Consider the following 22,141-nt stretch of genomic DNA (forward strand, 5'->3'; position numbering starts at 1 on the left):
CCCCAAAAAAAAAAAAAAAAAAAAAAAAAGCCAGGCACGGTAGTGCACGCCTGTTGTTCCGGCTACTTGGATGGCTGAGGCGAAAGGATCGCCAGAGCCCAGGAGGTCAACGCTGGAGTGGCAGTGAGTATGCCACTGCCACTCCAGCCTGTGAGACAGAGTGAGACTCCAAAACAACAACAGCAACAACAACAACAAATGAGAAATGAATGTCAAGTGGGTCTACTTCCTTTTGATGTACTCAAAGATAATGGACAAGAACTGCAAAAACAAAACAGACAAACAAACAAAAAAAAAAACGTACAACCAAGTCTGGTATTCACGAATTAGCTCTGGAAAAGAAGGGGTGTTTAAAATTGTATAAGGTACCAAAAGAAATTGTGGAAGCTTCCTTAGAAGCTTTCGTTCTCAGAAGGAACACAGGCATCCCATAGAGGGAAGGGATACTCATTGAGATTTTCAGCGTCTCTCAAAGAACTGGACTATCTGGGAAGCATGTCTCTTGTCCTACTGGAATTTTCCTTCTCCCTCCAATTCTGTGATTGTAGTCAGGAGGCTGAAAGGTGGCAATGTGCTGCTGTAGTCCCTAGCTCAACAGTAGTGTACAGGGTGAAACTGGCACTTTGGAACTGACAAGACTCCCTGCCCTTGGTGGAGGTGAGGGAGGACCTCCAGGCAGTGTTTAGTCTGAGAAGGGAGAAAATTGGCACCTTCTTCTGTGTTCTTCCCTTACATTTCACTAGAGGAGGAAACTGTCTTGGAAGTGCTGGCCCTTTAGGGTTTTTTTTTTTCTCCCCCTTTGGCATACCTGCTAAAAGAGGAATCACCTAAAAGTGAAGAAAAGGAGCTCATAGCCTATGAAATGCTGTGACTCCTGGAGCCAGGTAGAACTCTCAGAAAAAAGTATTTAAAAAGTGTGTTAGACCAGGCACAGTGGCTCGAGCCTGTAATCCAGGCACTTTAGGAGGCCGAGGTGAGAGGATTGCCTGAGCTCAGGGGTTTGCGGCCAGCCTGGGCAACTTGGTGAGACTTCATTTCTACAATAAATAAAAAAATAAGCCGGGCGTGGTAGCACCTGCCTGCAATTCCAGCTTGGGGCAACCCCCTTGTGTCCCCTCCTGCTCTGAGAGCTTTTCTGTCCTCTCGATAAATTCTGCTTTCTAAAAAAAGAAAGAAAGAAAGAAAGAAAGAGAGAGAGAGAGAGAGAGAGAGAGAGAGAGAGAAAGAAAGAAAGAAAAATCGCTGTTATTAGCTAATGCAAGTTACTTAACCCTCTGTGACTCAGTTTCACTTTTATAAAACAGAAATATCAATGATATTTATCTCCTAGAGTTATTCAGGGCATTACATAATTAGAAAAGTTCCTGGAGCAAAGTGTTAAGATATTTTTATTTTAGATATCATCATTTTTATTTTTTTTTAGTTGGAGTCTCATCCTGTCGCTTAGGCAGGAGTGTAGTGGCTCTCTCATGGCCACCGCAGCCTGTACCTGCTGGGCTCAGGCGATCCTTCCGTCTCAGCCTTCCAAGTAACTGGAATTAAGGGCACGTGTTACCATGCCCAGCTAATTTTTTGGGGATTTTTTTGTAGAGATGCGGTCTTGCCAGGTTGGTCTTGAACCCTTGGGCTCAGGCAATCCTCTCACCTCAGCCTCCCGAAGTGCTGGGATTACAGGTTTGAGCCACCATGTCCGGCCTAGCTATTATTATTATTTTAAGAAATAGGGTCTTGCTCTGTCACCCAGGCTGGAGTGTAATGGTATGATCATAGCTCACTGCAGCCTCAAGCTCTTGGGCTCAAGCCAAGGATCCTTCTGCCTCTTGCCTTCTGAGTAGTTAGGACTACAGATGCGTGCCTACACTCAGTTAATTTTTTAAAATCTTGTAGAGATTGGGGTCTTGCTATGTTGTCCAGACTGGTCTTGAAGTCCTGGGCTCAAGTGATTCTTTCACCTTGGCCTCCTAAAGTACTAGGATTACAAGCTGCAAACAGCTGGGCCTGGCCTTAGATATTATTTACTATTATTTAAAACATCTTGTTTCTACCTGTAATTTTAACTTCCCACTGTATTTTGTTTAAAAGGATCTGTGCCTTCTTACTATTTCTCTTAACCAATTTACCAGGGATCTATGTTGTTGTTTATTTCAGTGACATCTGTTGTTTTATTTTGGATGTTATTAATCTCTGTTCTTTGTGACTGAGACCAGTGCCTTCTACTCCCTCAGTAACCCAATTTCCAGTCTTTGCTTATGTAGCTTCTGTTTTGATCTGTTTGATGGAGGGGTCTGGCAAAGAGAAAACCAGAGAGTAGGTAAGGCCAGTGCCAAAGATTGCTAGCAACATCAGAAGCTAAGACAGAAGCATGCAACATTTTTTCCCCTGGAGACTTCAAAGAAAACATGGGACCTTAATTTCAAAATTCTAACCTCCTGAACTGAAAGAAAATAAATGTCTGCTGTTTTAAGTCAACCAGTTTGTACTACTGCATAACAGCAGCCCAGAAACTAATACAGCACCTAAGTTTTGGAGAGGTTTGTTACATAGTAAAAAAGTTAAATGGCCAAGCATGGTGACTCCGGCCTATAATTTCAGAACCTTGGGAGGTCAAGGCAGGAGGATTGCTTGTGTTCAGGAGTTCAAGAACAGCCTGGGAAACATCGCAAGACCTTGTCTCTACAAAAATAATTTTAAAAATAGCCAGACATGGTGGCATGCACCTGTAATCCCAGCTACTTGGGAGACTGAGTCAGAAGAAGCCTTGAGCCCTGACGTTTGAGGCTGCAGTGAGTAGTGATCATGTCACTGTACTCCCTTCTGGGTGACAGAGTGAGACCCCGACTCAAAAAAAAAAAGCTAAATGATGTACTTACCTGCTCATTCATGGAAGCAATGGATCACAGTAAGGATCACAATATGCCTTCCCAGAGAAAACTTACAGTATGAAAAGAATGCTCTATGAGTAGGTGGAAAGAGAACAGCTCTCGGTCTCATATACCCAGTTTATTCTTCCCAGATTCATTAAACAGATGTCACCTCACCTATCCTCTTTTGAGGTTTGTAAAAAAAAAGTATAATGGGTCTGGAAGTGTCATATTAATTAAACTTTCTTCTACGGAAAACAACATCAGACATTGAAAGAAGCATCCTGTTGAACCAGTGTATATACACAACAGATGAAAAACCCAATGTATTTCTAATAAGACTTATACAGGAAAATTGGGGTAACATTCATCCAGGAAAATTGCGATCATGAGTGAGCATCACACTTGCGATTTGCTGTGATGTTCTCTGAATGGTTGCAACATTTTACTTTCCCATCAACTGAGTATGGATATGCCAAATCCAAGATCATGGAGACTTAGTTCTATGTTTCTTCTAAGAGTTTTATAGTTTTAGCTGTTACGTTTAGTTTGTTGATCCATTTTAGATCATTTTTGCCTATGGTGTGAGGTATTACTCCAATTTTATATTCTTTTATTCATCATCCAAAAGGAAACAAACACACATAGTATATCATTTGGGAGCTGATAGAACAGTGAAGCATCTGAAGTGGTTACCATTAAGAATTTCGGAACCGGGCTCGGTGGCTCAGTCTGTAATCTCACGCCTTGGGAGGCTGAGGTGAGTGGATTCCTGAACCCGCGGGTTTGAGACCCGCATGGGCAACTTGGTGAGACCTCATCTCTACAATAAATCAAAAATTAGCCAGGCGTGATAGCGCGCGCCTGTAGTTCCAGCTACTTGGAAGGCTGAGGCGGAAGGATCGCCGGAGCCCAGCAGGTTGAGGCTGCAGTGGCCGGGAACGGCCACTGCACTCCAGTCTGGGTGACAGAGTGAGACTCCAACTCAAAAAAAGAATTTCTGGATATATTTTAAATTATCTAGGACACATCACTTTTTTTGGTATAACTTACCTGTTAGCTCAAATTCCCAAATAAGTGATTGCTTTCAAAAGTGACCTGAGAGTCTGTGAGTCTTTTTTTTGTTTTTTGTTTTTTTTTTGAGTCAGAGTCTCACTCTGTTGCCCAGGCTAGAGTGCATGCCCACGGCCACTGTAGCCTTGACTTGCTGGGCTCAGGTGATCCTTTTGCCTCAGTCTTCCAAGTAGCTGGAACCACAGGTATGTGCCACCACATCTGGCTGATTTTTTGATTTATTATAGAGGCGAGGTCTCGCCGAATTGACCAGACTTGTCTCAAACCCCCGGACTCAAGCAATCGTCTCACCTCCGCCTCCAAAAGTGCTGGGATTACAGGCATGAACCACCATGTCCGACTGTCTGTGAGTCTTAACTAGTCATTTACTCAAAATTTTAATGTAATATAATAGCAATCTGTAATCTTTGTGAAAATTGGAAATAATTATGCCACCTTGATGGATCCTACTGTATGACTTGCCAAGTTAAATAGTTTGTTTGAAGAAGGTCTTATAAACTCTATGATTAATAGTTTTATTTACCTTAGGTGAGACATGTCACATGTCCTTATTTGCTATTAGCGTTTCTGTGTGGAAAGCTCTCAGTCAGAGGAACACTGTGGGTAGAAGATTAAACATTTCTATAGAGACAAACAAGAGTCATCATTTATCTGATAGATATAAGACAATGTCCTAAATATAAAGGTAATGGGAAATTGTTTTTAATCATCAAGGAGCTGGCAAACTTGTTCAGGATATAAAACATGTTTATAAATTGCCGTAGCGCTAAAGTAAAGTAGTTTGGTAATGTAGGAAAGTTACCAAAAAAAAGTTTAACGATCTACATATCCTTCAGTAGTAAAATGATCATACATTATTATTTTCTCTGGAAAATTCTAATTAACACTGTTGTTCCTGTGATAGCACCCCCTTTCCTTCTGGAAAGTCTCATGGTTTGTACAATAAAGTATATGGTCACTCATACAAAAAAGTGAACAGTTAAATAAGCAAGACTACCATACAACCATATTATGACTTCCTGGTAAAAAAATATGTGGTAGTGAAAAAAAGCAATTGCACAAAATACAAAAATCTGTTGCATTTCTATATATTAGCAATGAACCATCTAAAAAAGAAATTAAAAATAATTTCATTTATGATAGGATCAAAGAGAACAAAATATTTAGGAATACATTTAACTAAAAAGGAAAAAAAAAGACTTGTATATTGAAAACCATAAAACATTGCTGAAAGGAAGTGAAAAGGACCTAAGTAAATGGAATGACATCATGTATTCATGGTTTGGCAGACTTAACATGTTAGGACAATAATACTACCCAAAGTGATCTACAAATTAGATGTAATCCTAATCAAAATTCCAACAGCATTTTTTCAGAAATAAAAAAAAAAAATAAGCCGGGCTCAGTGACTCAGCCTGTAATCCCAGCGCTTTGGGAGGCTGAGGTGAGTGGATTGCCTGAGCCCGCAGGTTTGAGACCCGCCTGGGCAACTTGGTGAGACTTCATCTCTACAGTAAATCAAAAAACTAGCCGGGCGTGGTAGCACGCGCCTGTAGTTCCAGCTACTTGGAAGGCTGAGGCAGGAGGATCACCGGAGTCCAGCAGGTTGAGGCTGAGGTGCCCGGGAGGGGACCCTGCACTCCAGTCAGAGTGACAGAGACTCCAACTTAAAAAAATAAACAATAAAAGAAATTATTCTTTCTATCTAGCTGTATGCTTGTAACCATTAACTAACCTCTCCTCTTTCTCCCTACTCCCACCTTTCTCAGCCTATGATAAATATCATTCTACTCTCTACCTCCATAAGATCAACCTTTTTAGCTCCCACATATGAATGAGAATATGTAGTATCTGTCTTTTTATTCCTGGCTAATTACACTTTAAAAAATGACCTCCAGTTCCATTCATGTTACTGCAAATGACAGGATTTCATTCTTTTTATGGCTAAATAGTATTTCATTACATATCTATAAACCACATTTTCTTGGTCCACTCATCTGTTGATGAACATTTAGGTTGATTTCATATCTTGACTATTGTGAGTAGTGCTGCAATTAACATGAGAGTACAGGTATCCAGTTGATATACCGATTTCCTCTCCTTTAGATAAATAACCAGTAGGGCCATTGCTGGATCATGTGGTACTTATAATTTTAGTTTTATGAGAAACTTCTGTACTATAATTATTTATATTCTCACAAACAGTCTCTAACAGTTCTCGTTTCTGTTCATCTTCACCAGAATTAATTTTTTCATTTTTTATAGTAGTCATTCTAACTGGGGTGTGATAATACCATATTGTGATTTTGATTTACATTTCCCTGAGGATTAGTTATGTTGAGCATTTTTTCATTATACCTGCTAGCCATTTATATGCTTTCTTTGAGACATGTCTATTCAGATTCTTTGCCTAGTTTTAAATGGAATTATTTGCTGTTTTTCTGTTGAGTTGTTTGAGTTTCTTTTATGTTATGGATACAAGTCTCTTTTCAGATGAATATTATCCAAATATTTTCTCCTATTCAAAATGTTGTGCCTTCACTCTGTTGATTGTTTCCTTTGCCACACAGAAGCTTTACAGTTTAGTATAATCCTATTTATCTACTTTTATATTTGTTGCTTGTGGTTTTGAAGTCTTAACCATAAAACTTTGCCTAGATCAATATTCTGAAGCATTCCCCATATATTTTCTTCCAATAATTTTATTGTTTTGGGTCTTGCATTTAAACTTTTAATCCATCTTGAGTTGTATTTGTGTATATAGTGAAAGGTAAGTGCTCAGTTTCATTCTTCTGACATCCAGTTTTCCCAGCACCATTTGTTAAAGGGGATGTTCTTTTCAACATATGTTCTTGGCTCCTTTGTCAAAAATCAGTTGGCTGTAAATATGTGAATTTATTTCTGGATCTCTGTTTTGTTCTGTTGACATATATATCTTTTATACCAATACCATGCTGTTTTGGTTACTATAGCTTTGCAGTATATTTTGGAGTCAGAAATTGTGATGCCTTCAGCTTTGTTCTTTTTGATCAATATTGCTTTGGCTCTTTGTGAACTTTTGTGATTCATTAATATATTTTTTTCTATTTTTGTGAAGAATGTCATTGGTATTTTGCTAGGGATTGCATTGAATAGATTGCATTGGAGAATATGGTCATTTTGACAATATTAATTATTCCCATCCATAAATATGAGATGTCTTTCCATTTTTTTGTGTCTTCTTCAATTTCTGTCATTAATGCTTTATAGTTTTTTTGTTTGTTTGTTTTTGGGTTTTTTTGGTAGAGGTCTTTCATCTCCTTGGTTACATTTATTTCTAGGGGTTTTTTGGGTAACTATTATAAATGAAATTGCTTTCTTGTTTATTTTTCGTCTATTTTATTGGTGGTGTATAGAAACGCTATTGAGTTTATTACATTGATTTTGTATCCTGAAACTTTACTGAATTCATTTATTGGTTCAGTTTTGGGTGGAGTCTAAGTTCTTTCTATATGCATGAACATGTCTTCTGCAAAGGGGGACATTTTTACTCTCTTTTTTCTAATTTGAATGCCTTTTATTTCTTTCTGTTGCCTGATTACTCTGGCTAGGACATCCCATACTATATTGAATACAAGTGATGAAAGTGGGCATCTTTGTCCTGTTCCAGTTTTTAGAGGAAAAACTTTCAGCATTTCCCCATTGAATATGATGTTAGCTGTGGGTTTGTCATATATGACCTTTATTATGTGGAGGTATGTTTCTTTTATGCTTTGTTTGCTGAGAGTATTTACCTTGAAGAGATGTTGAATTTTTTCAAAAATTTTTTTGCATCTATTAAGAAGATCATAATATTTTTGTACTTCATTCTGTGGATATGATGTATCACATTTACTGATTTGCATATCTTGTACCATCCTTGTATCTCTGGGGTAAATCCAGCTTGATCATGTTGGATGGTCTTTTTAATGTGCTGCTAAATTTAGGTTGATATTGTTTTGAGGATTTTTGCATCTATGTTCATCAGTGATATTGGCTTATAGCTGATTTGTTATTATTATGTCCTTGTCTGTTTTTGATATCAGGGCAATGTCTACCTCATAAAATGAGGTGGGAAGAAATCTGTCCTCTTCAATATGTTGGAATAGTTTGAGAAAAGTTGGTATTATTTCTTCTTTATATGTTTGTAGAATTCAGCAGTAAAGCCATTAAATCTTGGACTTTTCTTTCTTGGGAAAACTTTTATTAATGATTTAATGTTGCTACTGGTCTCTCTAGGTTTTCTATTTCTTCCAACAATTTTGATGAGTTGTATTTGTCCATGAATTTATCTGTTTTTTCTAGGTTTTAAAATTTGTTAGCATATAGTCTTTTATAATGGACTCTAAAGATTATTTGCATTTCTGTGGTATCAGTTGTAATACCTCCTTTTTCACTTATGACTTTATTTTGGTGTTGTATCTTTTTTCTCAATTAGGTCACTAGTGGTTTATCAATTTTGTCTTTTTTCAAAAAAGCAACTTTTTGTTTTACTGATCATTATCATTTTTTAGTCTCTATTTTATTTAGTTCTTCTCTGATCTTTATTATTTCTTTTTTTCTACTAATTTTGGGTTTGGTTTGTTCTTGCTTTTCTGGTTCCGTGAGGTGCATCATTAGGTTGTTTATTTGAAATCATTTTACTTTTTTGATGTAGGTTTTTATTGTTATAATATTTCCTCTTAGCATTGATTTTGCCGTATTCCACTGGTTTTGATATGTTGTGCTTCCATTTTCATTTGTTTTAGGATTTTTTTATTTCCTTCTTAATTTCTTTATTAATCCAATGGCTCTTCAGAAGCATATTGTTTAATTTGTATGTAATTTTACAGTTTCCAAAGTTCCTCCTTTTATTGATTTCTAATTTTACTCCATTGTGGTTTGCAAATGTACTTTGTATGATTTAGATTTTTAAGCATTAAAAAAAATTTGTTTTGTGTTCTGACGCATGGTATATCCTGGAGAACACTCCATTTGTTGAAGGGAAAAAATGTGCATTCTGTAGCATTTGGATTAAATGTTCTGTCAATGTCTGTTAGGTTCATTTGGCCTAAAGTACAGTTTAAATGTAATTTAAACTTTGTTGACTTAAAAAAAATGATCGGTCTAATGCTGAGAGTAGGGTGTTGAAGTTTCCAACTATTATTGTGCTGGAGAATATGTGTCTTTTTAGATTTAATAGTATTTGCTTTGTATATCTGTGTACTCCAGTGTTGGGTGTATATTTAAAATCGTTACATTCTCTTGTTGAATTGATTCCTATATCATTATATAATGACCTTATTTTACAGTTTTTGACTTAAAGTATGTTTTATCTGATAAAATACTGCTACTCCTGCTCACATTTTTTTTTTTCCATTTGTATGGAATATCTTTTTTTGTACCTTCACTTTTAGCTATGTCTTTTCAGGTAAAGTGAGTTTCGTGTAGGCAGCATATAATTAGATGATTTTTAAAAAATAGTTACCTATATGTTTTATATGGGAAATTGAATACATTACATTCAAAGTTAAAACTTATTCCTGTCATTGTTTTTCAGTTGTTTTGTTTATCTTTTGTTCTTTTCTTTCTCTCTTATTGATTACCATTGGAGTTTGACGGATTTCTGTAGTGGTAATATTTATCTTGTTTCTCTTTCTTTTATGTGTATCTGTTCTGTCAGTGAGTTCCATACATTTGTGTGTGTTTATGATGTTAGATATTGTCCTTTTTGTTTCTACATGTAGGACTCTCTTAAGTATTTTTTGCAGGGCTGGTCCAGTGGTGATGGGTTCCTGCAGATTTTGCTTGTCTGGAAAAGACTTTATATCTCCCTTTTACAAGAATAGCTTTGCTGGTTATAATATTATTGATGGACAGTTGTTTTGTTTTCTTTCAGCTCTTTGAAGATATTATCTAATTCTCTTCTGGCCTGTAAAGTATCTACTGAGAAATCCTCTGTTAGCCTGATGGTCTGATGGGAGTTCTTATAAGTGACTAGATACTTTCCTCTTGCTGATTTTAGAATTTTAGTCTTTGACTTTTGACAATTATACTATTATGCACAATGGAGAAGACTTTTTTGAATTGCTTCTATTTGGGGATCACTAAGCTTCCTGTACCTGCATATTTAAATTTCTTATTATACTTCGGAATTTTTCACTTATTATTTCATTAAGTAGATTTTCTATGCCTTTGGTTTTCTCTTCCTCTTATGGAACATCAGAAACTTGGATATTTGTTCATCTTGTGGTATCCCACATATCATGTAGGATTTGTTTATTCATTTTTCTGCCTGGGTTATTTCAAAAAAATCTGTCTTTAAGTTCAGAAATTCTTTTCTTTGCTTGATTTAGTCTATTATCAAAGCTCCTAATTGTATTTTTTAAAGTTCTACTCATTGTATTTTTCAGTTCTTGGATTTCTGTTTTTTTAAAAAAATAATATCTATCTCTTTATTGAGTTTCTCATTCTGATCATGAGTTGCTTTCCTGATTTCTTTGTATTGTTTATCTATGTTTTCTTGTACCTCATTGACTTTTTTTTTTTTTTTTTTTGAGTTGGAGTCTCACTCTGTCGCCCAGACTGGAGTGCAGTGGCCGCTCCCGTCCACCGCAGCCTCGACCTGCTGGGCTCCGGCGATCCTTCCGCCTCAGTCTTCCAAGTGGCCGGAATTACAGGCATGCGCTACCACGCCTGGCTGATTTTTTGATTTATTGTAGAGATGAGGTCTCGCTGCCCAGGTGGGTCTCGAACCTGTGGGCTCAGGCAATCCATTCACCTCAGCCTCCCAAAGGTGGCGGGATTACAGGCTGAGCCACCGAGCCCGGCTCCTCATTGACCTTTGATATCATTATGTTGAATAATTTTTAATGCATTTCATGAATTTATTTTTCATTGGAATCTGTCACTGGGGGAATTATTGTGTGTTCCTTTGGAGGTGGTATTTTTCCTTGCTTTTTATGTTTCTTGTGTCCTTACATTGATATCTGCACATATGGTGCAATAGTTGCTTGTTTCAATTATATGAATTGGCCTCCATAGGGAAAGAACTTTTCCTATAGACATATCTTTAATATTGCTTTGACTTTGGTTCTGAATGTGAGCAGTCGTGTAGTCTCCATATAATTTATTTGGCTGTAATCACTGCCCATGGTGTCTGTGAGTTCCTAGTGGCTTAGACTGCAGTTGTTAGTGAAGACTGTGGTGAGACTTTGCTGAGGACAGGAAGATCAGTTCTTGAACACCAGTGATGGTGGTGTGGGTGAAATGGACCTATACTCAGGACTCTCACAGGTACACATAGGTGCTGGCTGCAGCAGGAAGAGTGGTTCAATACCCAGATTCCTGAATGGCACACTTGGTTGCCAGCACCATTGATGATAGGCAAGACAGACTTGTCTTCAGGCCCCAGATGATGCATATGGGCACTGGCAATGGCAACAGTGAGTCAGAGAAGCCTGTCTTCAGGCTTCTGGATGGTGTATGTAGGCACTTGTGGTGGTGGGCAAGACAGGTCAATTCCTAAGTCCCTAGATGTCTGCAGTGGCAGATGGAGTGGGTCAACATCCAGGTTCCTGGGTGATATGCATGGGAGCCAGTGGTCAGCAAGGTGGACCCGTTTTCTGCCTTCCTCGGTGGTGTACAAAGGTTAAGGGTAAATCCTCAGTTCCTGGATGGCATGCTCAAGTGCAGGCCGTCGTAGTGGAGGGTGGAGAAGTTTTGTCCTCAGGACACTGGATGGTGTGTTCAAGCACCTGTGATTGTAAGCAAGGCAGATCAGTCCTCAGGCCCCCAAATGAAATTCCTATATAAATACTCTTAAGTTGTCTGAGTTTCCAGGAATAAGAATTATTGTTTTCCCCATAGGAGCAAAGTAATAGAAAGAATGGATGGACAGCTAAAAGTTCTGCCTGGCTTTGGAAGTATACATCTCTGTCTTCATTTCTTATTGATCACCCTCCCTTCTCTAGCAGCCTGTGCAGTTTTGCCTATAGATACCATTTTGTACCTAATTATATCCTAGCTGCTAATACCTTTTGAGTGTGACAGGTTTGCTATTAAATTTACTCTTTTAAAAGGCAAACTTTGACCTATTGCAATTCTATAAGGTTTATCTGAACATTCAACAATTCAGGAATTAGGCTGCACCAGATCACAAGAGGTTCAGCATTCCACTAAAGGGGCATGAGTTGGCAGCTTTTATAAGGTATTTATGGAAGCAGGGCAAATAAAATATTTGATCGATTAAAGTGGAAAGTCTTTATCAGGAGGTTACTTGCTAGTTTCTGATTGGCAAATTTTCTAGTTAGAGGCTAGCTGATCATTTCTGATTGGTTAAGTTTAAGCTTCATTTTATTGTTAACATTAAGTTGGGTTTCGGTTTGCTTACACAGGAACTCAAAGTGCTGGAGCTCTCTCAGTCTCATGGTCTCCCAGTTGGCTTTTTTTTTTTTTGAGTTGGAGTCTCACTCCGTCGCCCAGACTGGAGTGCAGTGGCCGCTCCCGGCCACCGCAGCCTCTACCTGCTGGGCTCCGGCGATCCTTCCGCCTCAGCCTTCCAAGTAGCCGGAATTACAGGCATGCGCTACCACGCCTGGCTGATTTTTTGATTTATTGTAGAGATGAGGTCTTGCTGCCCAGGCGGGTCTCGAACCCGCGGGCTCAGGCAATCCACTCACCTCAGCCTCCCAAAGGCGCAGGATTACAGGCTGAGCCACCGAGCCCGGCCAATTGGCTTTTTTAAAAAACAAACAAACAGTTCCTATTGTCTATTGCCTCTTAAACTACGTGATGAACTCTTGAGACCAAGCCTAATACATTTATTATCAGTGCCCACAAGACCTACCATGATTTGAGCACACAGCAGAGGTTCAAAAAACATATACTGGTTGATTCTAAATTAAATTAAATCAGTTTGAGATGATCAGTTGTTTGTGGTTTCCTTTCCTCTTCTCTTTATAATCACTGTGTGCATAATTAAGAAATTACTGTGAAAGTTAAAATTTCTGCCTGCTCTTCATTTAGTGAGAAATAATTTTCCTAAACTTGATCTCAGTCACTTGTATTGCTTTACTTCTTAAGAGCTCACTTCTGTTGATTTCTTTGCAGGTCAAGCCTGATGTATTTACAGCTTGAAATTGAAAAGGTATTTTAAGATGTATACTTCTTTAAAGGTTGTGGTGCATTTTACTGTCTTATACATAGTGCAAAATAAGAAAATTCAGGTTTAAACAGAGCAGGTGTGTTTTACAGAAATTAGGCCAGGTAGATGCTGACTGGTAAGTGAACTGAGTCATATTCAACCAGCAAAGGCAAAAAATAAAGAGATTAGGTTGCAGTTTTCCTTATGTTAGAAGAGCCATTTTACAGAATTATGGGTGCACACAGGTTTTTTTCCCACTGAGATTAAGCTCAAAAGCAAATTTGCCCTGCTAGTTCTGTTGTAAACCACTTTGAATAACGATCAACAATATCTTCAATGAAGGTTTTTCAGAAGGTACAGTAATCCTATTTAAATAAATGAGTTGTTTATCAAATACAAGACTGAAGGTAAAATGTTAAATTGTATAATAGTGTAGACATTTCTCAAGAAAGTTTGAATGATATAATCTTGATATTGATTATGCCACTCTAACTTTGTAAGAACTAGAGGTTGATAATGATTATTCTGAGACAGTTTACTACAGGTGCTGAAGAGTGGTCAATTCAGAATTGAACACTTATAGTAAACATGGCTTTTATAGCTGATTACTGCCAGAGTAGCACTCATAATATGCCAAATGTAATGGGGAAAATACATTATTCTATTGCTAAAGTTTCACAGCAGGATTGTGTTCCCATTTGGTGAGAAGACAAATCAATTTCCACACTGGACAGCAGTAGCGTTTACAAGCAGAGCCAGGAGTCTTTACAAGAAAGTGCTTTAAATATTCTTAAACATTTAACATACAGTTTATTGTTTGAGACACTAATACCCTGTGCCTAATAGATGGTAAATTTAGGAAGTTTATGAGTATTTTCAGTGATGCATTAACAAGTGTCTAGAATTTATACATTACAACCTATAAACCTCGGTCTTTCAAATGATGTTTGCAAAAATATACATTTCCCTCAATCTAAAATGTAACTTGAGAACAGTTATAGGACAATTTGGTATATATATATGTACACATACTACACACAATATAAATTATATAAAATATATGCATATTATGCAATACATTATACAGTTTATCATTAGAGTATATTTGTTATATATTTATATATTTGATAAAATGGAAATAAAATAAAGTTGTCCCTCGATATCCATGGACAATTGGATTTAGGAATCCTGTAGGTACTAAAATCCACAGATGACGAAGTCTCTTACATAAAATGGTGTAGTTTTTGCATGTAACCTATGCATAACCTCCTGTAAACATCAAATCATCTCTAGGTAACTCATAATACCCAATACAATGTAAATGTTATATATAGCTGCTATACTGTATTTTTTTAAAAATTGTACTATTTTCTTGTCGTATTGTTATTTTTCATAGTCTTTTTCTAAATATTTTTGATCCATGGTTGGTTGAATCCATGAATGTGGAATCCATAGACATGGAGGGCCAACTCTTTATATTTGACCATGGGACACATTGATTACTTCATCCTTTTCTGTTTTTACAAACTTTAAAGATATAAGCCCTTAAGATCTCATGTTTAGGTAGGTTCTTTCTGTCTCTCTGTCTCTGTCTCCCTCTCTCTCTCTGTCTCTCTCTCGCTCTCTCTCTCTCTTTTTCTCTCTCTCTTCTTGGTGGGCAAGACTTTTAGTCCCCTGAATCTTGATTATTCCATTAAACTAATGACTGAATATCAAGCTGCTAGTGAGACAACTTTTTCCTGCCTCAACATCTTTCCATTTGTCATGCTCACTGCAGAATACTCTTCTCAACTCACCCGTTTCTGAGTTAGCTCCCAGAGCCCAGTTTTCATTTTTTGAACCAAGAAGTCTTCCCTGAGAGTCACCTTGAGACTGAAGTTAAATCTCCTTCTTATACATTCATATGGAATCTCTTTTAAAAAACACTCATTGTTGTAAACAAGCAAACAAAAACCATCAAACATACTCAAAATTAAGGAGCATGGTATAATGAGACCCCACTCTAGTGTCTTTTCTAACTTTCAAACTTCTTGTAAATTTCTTAATCAAAATTTGCAATTGAATTTAGGTTTTATGAGACCAAGAGCCATAACTGACTTGCTATTGCTTTATCCTTAGTGCTTAGAATAGTGCTGGATACACAAGAGCCATTTAATAGAAATGTATTCAGTGAAAGTATGCATCAATCAGTGAGTGAGGGTAGTAACAAGGCTATTTTTTGTTGTTAACAAGAGAGTGATGGCATTTAAAAATCTTATAATAAAACAAAAAGAAAGCTGAAGATACAGCAAAGGGGGAAATGGAGAGCTGGAATTTCTGAAGAAGTTAGGATAGGTCTACAGAGATTAACTTTGGATTTCCATAACTGATTGCCCTGGATATCTCTGCTTGGATATAGTAGAGGAATCTCAAATTCAGATAATCCAAAACCTCATCCTCATCTTTCCCTCTAAAGTTGCTCTCCTTATTTCTATTGGTGTTTCTATTGTGCCCTCAGGTGAGAATCAGGAGACTTTAGTTTCAGTCCTGACTTCCCTACTTGCTTTCTGGATAAATCGTTTGACCTCTTTCGGGCTAAGATTTCTCATCTGTATGTCAGAGAGCAAGACTAGAACGATATCAAAGGCATCATTCAACTCGTAGATTCAGAGTCTAATCCTGAGCTATCTTTAATTTTTTTCTTAACATATCTAACCCACAGGAAAGTTTGCTCAAATTTTGTTCAAATCTCATCTCTCTTCTAAGCTAGTACACTAGACTCCTTGTGAGTCCTGTACACAATTCTGATCAAGCCCTCCAGTATTCCCCCAGTATTTAATCCGGAAAGTCCCACCTTAGCCGAGCATTTGTGACTCTCTAAAATATGGCCTGAACCAACTTCTCCAGCCTTGTTTCTTACTTCTCAGCGGACCTGGCAATCTAGCTACTGAATTGTCCCCCTTTTTCCATGGAAGGTATACGCATTCTCACGTTTGTGCTTTTGCCCATGCTAGTTTCCCCACCTAAAATGCATTTTATTTCATCGTTACAGATATTAAGTCTCATAATTCTTTAAGAGCCAGCTCAAATGCCACTTCCTCCATGAAATCTTCTTTGATTCATTTTAACCAGAAGAGGTGTCTCTGTTATTTGAATACTTTGTATTTTATAGTACATATCTCTATCTTACATGAAATTTCCACAAATATATGACCTGACTGTACATTTCTTGAGAAACAGGGCCAATGTTTTGATTGCCATTATATATATCACAAAATTACTTTCTCAGTGCCTGGCATATAGTGGATACATGATAAATAATTTAAGTGTATTTACCTATTTCTAAAATTTATACATTTTCTGTAGTCTAAGTTTTTGATACTCCAATATTGTATCAGTTAGGGTTCTCCAGAGAAATGGAACCAATAGGAATTGGTTCACATGATTATGGAGGTTGACAAGTCCTAAGATTTGCTGAAGGCCCAGGAGAACCAATGGTTTAGTTGAAGTCCACAAGCCAGTATGTTCAAAGAAAGGCTGATGCTTCAGTTAGAGTCTGAAGCAGGAAAGACTGATGTCCTAGCTAGAAGGCATACAGACAGAAGGGATTCTCTCTTATTCAGCCTTTTTGTTTTATTCAGCCCTTCAAGAGATTGCCTGCCTATAGGGAAGGCAATTTCCTTAACTCAATTTATCAATTTAAGTTTTAATTTTATCCAGAGACATCCTCACTGTACACACAGATATTTGGATAATCAAATATCTGAGCATTCTGTGGCCCAGTCTAGTTGATGCATAAAATTAACTATTACTAAAAGCCCAACTTAAATTAATCATTTTTTCTCACTTCAGCCATTGAATATTCTAAAGTGACAGAATATACCTGGGCATTCTATGTAAAAAAACGTTAACAGATATTAATTATTGCAATGTTTGAGCATTTCTATGCCAAACTCTATGACTCTATTTTGCTTGATGCATAGACCTTCTCAGGTTCAATGACAGTAACCAGGATATTGCCCCAAATATAAGGTATAGAATCTAGGTGCTCATGATCAACTTTTAAAAGAAGTGGTATCTGAATTACATACCTATAGGTTCTGATGATCCATTGAGGTACACCCCGAGTGTGACCACTTTATAGTGATATAGATGTATATTGGCATTGACTCTTGAGGACCACTATCTTTTGTTTATTGCTTCGCAGTAAACATAATGATATTAAATGGCCCAGGGGAATGAAAACTGCTGTAGGCTGAATGTTTGTGTTCCCCCATAATTCATATGTTGTAACCTTATCCCCAGTGCAATGGTATTTGGAGGTGGGCCCTTTCAGAGGCAATACAGGTATGAGGTGAAACCCTCATTAATGGGATCAGTGCCCTTATAAATGAGGACCTAAAGAGCTCTCTTTCCACTTCCACAATATGAGGACAGAGCAATAAGACAGCAATCTATGATTCAGGAAGAAGACCTTTATCAGACACCAAATCTGCCTTGATCTTGGAATTCTCAGCCTCCAGAACTGTGAGAAATAAATTTTTGTTGTTAGCCAGACTTTGTGGCTCATGCCTGTAATCCTAACACTTTGGGAGGCGGAGGTGAGAAGATTTCCTGATCTCAGGGGTTTGAGACCAGCCTGGGCAACATGGCGAGACCTTGTCTCTACAATAAATCAAAAATTTAGCCTGGAGTGGTAGTGCGTGCCTGTGGTTCCAGCTACTTGGAGGGCTGAGGTGGAAGGATCACCTGAGCCCAGCAGGCCAAAGCTGTGGTGGCCGTAAGCATTTTGCTGCACTTCAGCCTGGAAAACAGAGTGAAACACTGACTAAAAAATTAATGTTGTTTATAAACCACCCAGTCTATAATATTTTTGTTATTGCAGACTGAATGGGCTAAGACAAAGACTAAGAATGACTCATTATTACTTATTTATTTATTTTTTTGCACTTGATCTGTGCTTAAAGGATCCACATAAGGAAGATATTTCATATTACCCTTTTAAAGTCAGCTTGGTTCTTTCAGCGTTTTCACATGCCCTCATCATTATGTGATTCTTTTTTTTTTTTTGAGTCAGAGTCTCATTCTGTCGCTCAGGCTGTGGCACGCTCACGCTCACCCTGCTGGGCTCCTGCGATCTGTCTGCCTCAGACTTTCAAGTAGCTGGAACTACAGGTGCATGCTAGCATGCCCAGCTAATTTTTTATTTATTGGTCTCAAACCCACAGGCTCAGGCAATCCACTTGCCTCAGCCTCCCAAAGTGCTGGGATTACAGGCTGAGCCACCGAGTCCAGTCGTGATTCTTTTTTACTAGAACCAATAACATCCTAGAAAAAATCAAGGATCAGAGTCATAGCTACAGTCAAACTTGCATAATTTTGTATTATCTGATCAGTTATTGATAAGTGTTGACCACATCCTTGTTATAATCACAAGGCCTGTGAAAGAAATGGGAAGGTGATATGGGTTGCATTTGTCAGTCAAGAAAACCTGCTGACTTATTTAGGTACAGATATATCACCACTATGACGTCTTCTCCAAATGGGAGAGCAATAGGTCATTATAAATGCATGGTAGGCAGGTTTGCAGAAATCCCCCTTAACTCCCAACATCTACTTCATGGTGGAGTGCAGAGTGCATTGTCAGAGAGAGCCTTTTCTGTATTGGAAGCAAGAGGGGGCAGGTTGAACAGTACTAAGGAATATAACATTTACATATTTGTCCAGTTTGATAAATAAACTACGGGCAGTTCTGAGTTTACAATGTCTCCTTGTAGTAAAAAACTTACTAACCTGTTGATCTAGGTGCACGCCTAGCATATTGTTGGATGCTAAGATATCACTGGCAGTCAAATTTGGGGTAAATCATGTTCCTCATAGAAAAGTATTCTAAAGCAACAGCAAAGTCTACTTTCTTTTTTTTAAATTTTTTAAATTTAGCAAAGTCTACTTTCAAGAGTATGTAACTTACTGAGTTAACGAAGACAAATTGAGATTCCCTAAGTAACCAAACTGCTACAATCATGTAGTCACCACAGGAGTTGTGATATGTGATATGTGTCTATAATATGGCACTTAGGATGTGCTCGCAACCTAAGGGTCTAAATTCAGACCAGAGTGTTAAAAGCCTGTGGGGACAAGTCCGGGAATGTAAACGAAAAAACTGGGCTGAGGGGAGATTGGGGCAAAATGGGCAATATGTGTCCTGTCTTCAGAGGCCTGAAATTCCTTAACCCCAGCCAAATGACTGTCTTTTGGGAATGTAGGCCTTTAGTGACTACACTCTGGCTTAAAATCAAGCTCCTTGTCAAACTGTAGGATTTACTTTCGGAAACTTTTATGCTAAAAATATGCGATGGCTATATTGCTCAGTCAGCTTTCAGTTTTTGGTGTGTGTGTGTGTGTGTGTGTGTGTGTGTGTGTGTGTGTGTATGTATTTATGTGTGTGTGTGGTATATAAGCAAATAACAAGCTCTGAATCATATGAATTTAGACCCTTAGGTTGCAAGCACATTTTAAAAAATACACAAAAAATTCATATTTTTTTTCCTGAAAAACTTCCTAATCTTTACATGTTGACAGCACATGCTCAGAAACTGTGTTTGGCCTGGAGATTGCGTCTCTGCTTTAGCAACAAGAGCAGTAGACTAGAAATCAGAAGTCCTGGGTTCAAACCTTTTATCTGTATAGCTATGAGATGTTTGACAAGTCATTTAATCTCAGTGGGCTTCCACTTTCCCCTTGGTAAAATGGATAAAAGAATGCCTACCATGATTGTTCCATAGAATTGTAGTATGGATGAAATAAATGATGGTGTATGTCAAAGACCTCTGACATAGGCCAGTTGTCAGACAAATGTCTGGGATGGTGAATGTTGGTTAACTATTTCTCAGTCAGCCTCATTAACCTGATGATAGACCCAAATACTTTTTGAAGTTTTAAAGCCAAAAGTAATTTACATGTGGGCAAAATAATTAGAGATTGTGAACCAGTGCAGCATCCTTAGACTAAGGCCTCCTTGTGCTTTGAAGAGAAGTGATAACCTTTTATAGGTCAGTAGCCATGGGCCACATATTGATTCTTTTTTTTTTTTTACAGAAATATTGTCTTTTCTTTTTTAATTTAATTTTTTACTTATTTTAAAGATGTGGGGTACAATTCAAGTTTAGGTATACAAATGTTCATTATGCAGGTACCCTCGTTGATGAGGTATGTCCCTCCCTCCCCTGGCAGTTTCCCTCAACTGCTAATCCCACCACCCCTCCCCTGTCAGTTTCCCACTACTGCCAATCCCTTTCTTATAGTATTATGATAATTTTTCAAGATTCGCTTATGAGTGAGAACATATGGTACTCTGTTCTTTGTTTCTGTAATAGATCACTGAGTATGATAGAATCTAAATCCATCCAAGTTGCTGTGAAGTCCATATATTTGTCTTTCTTTATGGCTGCATAATATTCCATTGTGTGTATGTACCACATTTTTTTTATCTAGTCCAGCTTCGATGGACAGCATGGTTAGTTCCATGTTTTTAGTATTGTGAATAGAGCTGCAACAAATGTGTGTGCAGGTATCTTTTTGATGAAATGACTTGAGTTCTTCTGAGTATATTCCCAATAGGGGGATTGCTGGATTATATGAAAAGTCAATTTCTAGTTCTTCCAGAAATCGCCACACTGTCTTCCAAAGAGGTTACACTAGTTTGCAATCCCACCAGCAGTGTAGAAGCATTGCTTCTTGAGGATGATAGGGATATATGATGGGAAGGGGGACCTGGTCGTCTTGTCAGGCCACTCTTCAACTTTGAAGAAAGGCACTTGAAGTCTTTAGCCCTGGTAAGATGGACAGTGCAAATTGCAGGTGTTAACTCTGGCTTAAATTTTAAAGCTCGCTTGGTGTGATATTCATCTGTCACACAGAAGCTCAGGAAAGCCATAGGTTGCAGATTTAGGTTCAGTGACTACATGAATAATTCATCAGCGATTTTGCCAGGTTGCAGCAACTATTTTTTTCTCTCTCAAATGATTAGACCTAGTTGTAAAGAATTAACCGACGAGAAAGCGGGTGTTTCCACAATTTGCTTTAAGACTCAGAAGTGGCAGATGTAAAGGTACATCTTCTTGAACTCATTTTTTTTAACTTACCTGCTGTTCTTTGGTTCTGACTTATTTAACTTCATTTTCTTAGTCATTGATTAAGTAGACTAGATTGGAACGATTTACTGTATGAATAAGAGGGTTTGTTGATTCTCATAATCACATTGCCATCCTTGTAAAACTTGTCTTCTCATCCTTTTTGAAAACACGTCTTTAGGAAGTCAATATGATCCTGAGAAGTTTGCCTGTTCTTTGGTTTAAATTTCAGCTAAAATGAATTAAGTATATACATACAAAATGATATGATGTTTTGAATTTGCTTTAACAAATTTAGCTGTGTTATATGTTTAATTGTATGAGGGACGATGAATGAAACAGCATTGACCAGGAACTGATCATTTTTGAAGTTGAATGATGAGTACATTGAAGTTTATGAAGCTATTTTCTCTAATATTTTATAAAAAGGAAAAATAATTGTAAGTTATTTTGCGTGGTGTTATAGATGATGTTTTATTTGTTTTCTCTCTCCTGTGGGACTTCATTTGACTTTACTTCTAAATTATTAATTATAAAAGTAATATATGCTCATTGCAAAAAAAATGAAAGAACACAGAATATATAAACCATAAAAAGTTACCATTTATGTCCCACAGTGACTTCTTCCCCATCTCACATGCCTTCTTAAATATAAAAACAGTAAAAGTGAGATTTGTATTTTTTCAGCTTTCTTTAGGTGCACACAGACATATACGCATATCGAAATGAGGTGTGTTTTTTTGAAGAATTGCTATATTGGCCAGGGTCAGTGGCTCAGCCTGCAATCCCCTCACTTTGTGAGGCCAAGATGAGTGGACTGCCTGACCCGTGGGTTTGAGACCCACCCGGGCAACTTGGAGAGACCTTGTCTCTACAATAAATCAAAAATTAGGCAGGCGTGGTAGCGCACGCCTGTAGTTCCAGCTACTTGGAAGGCTGAGGTGGAAGGATCA

The sequence above is a fragment of the Carlito syrichta genome, unplaced genomic scaffold (assembly GCF_000164805.1).
Source record: "Carlito syrichta isolate Samal-C Ts95f unplaced genomic scaffold, Tarsius_syrichta-2.0.1 Scaffold309638, whole genome shotgun sequence".
Taxonomy (NCBI): Eukaryota; Metazoa; Chordata; class Mammalia; order Primates; family Tarsiidae; genus Carlito; species Carlito syrichta.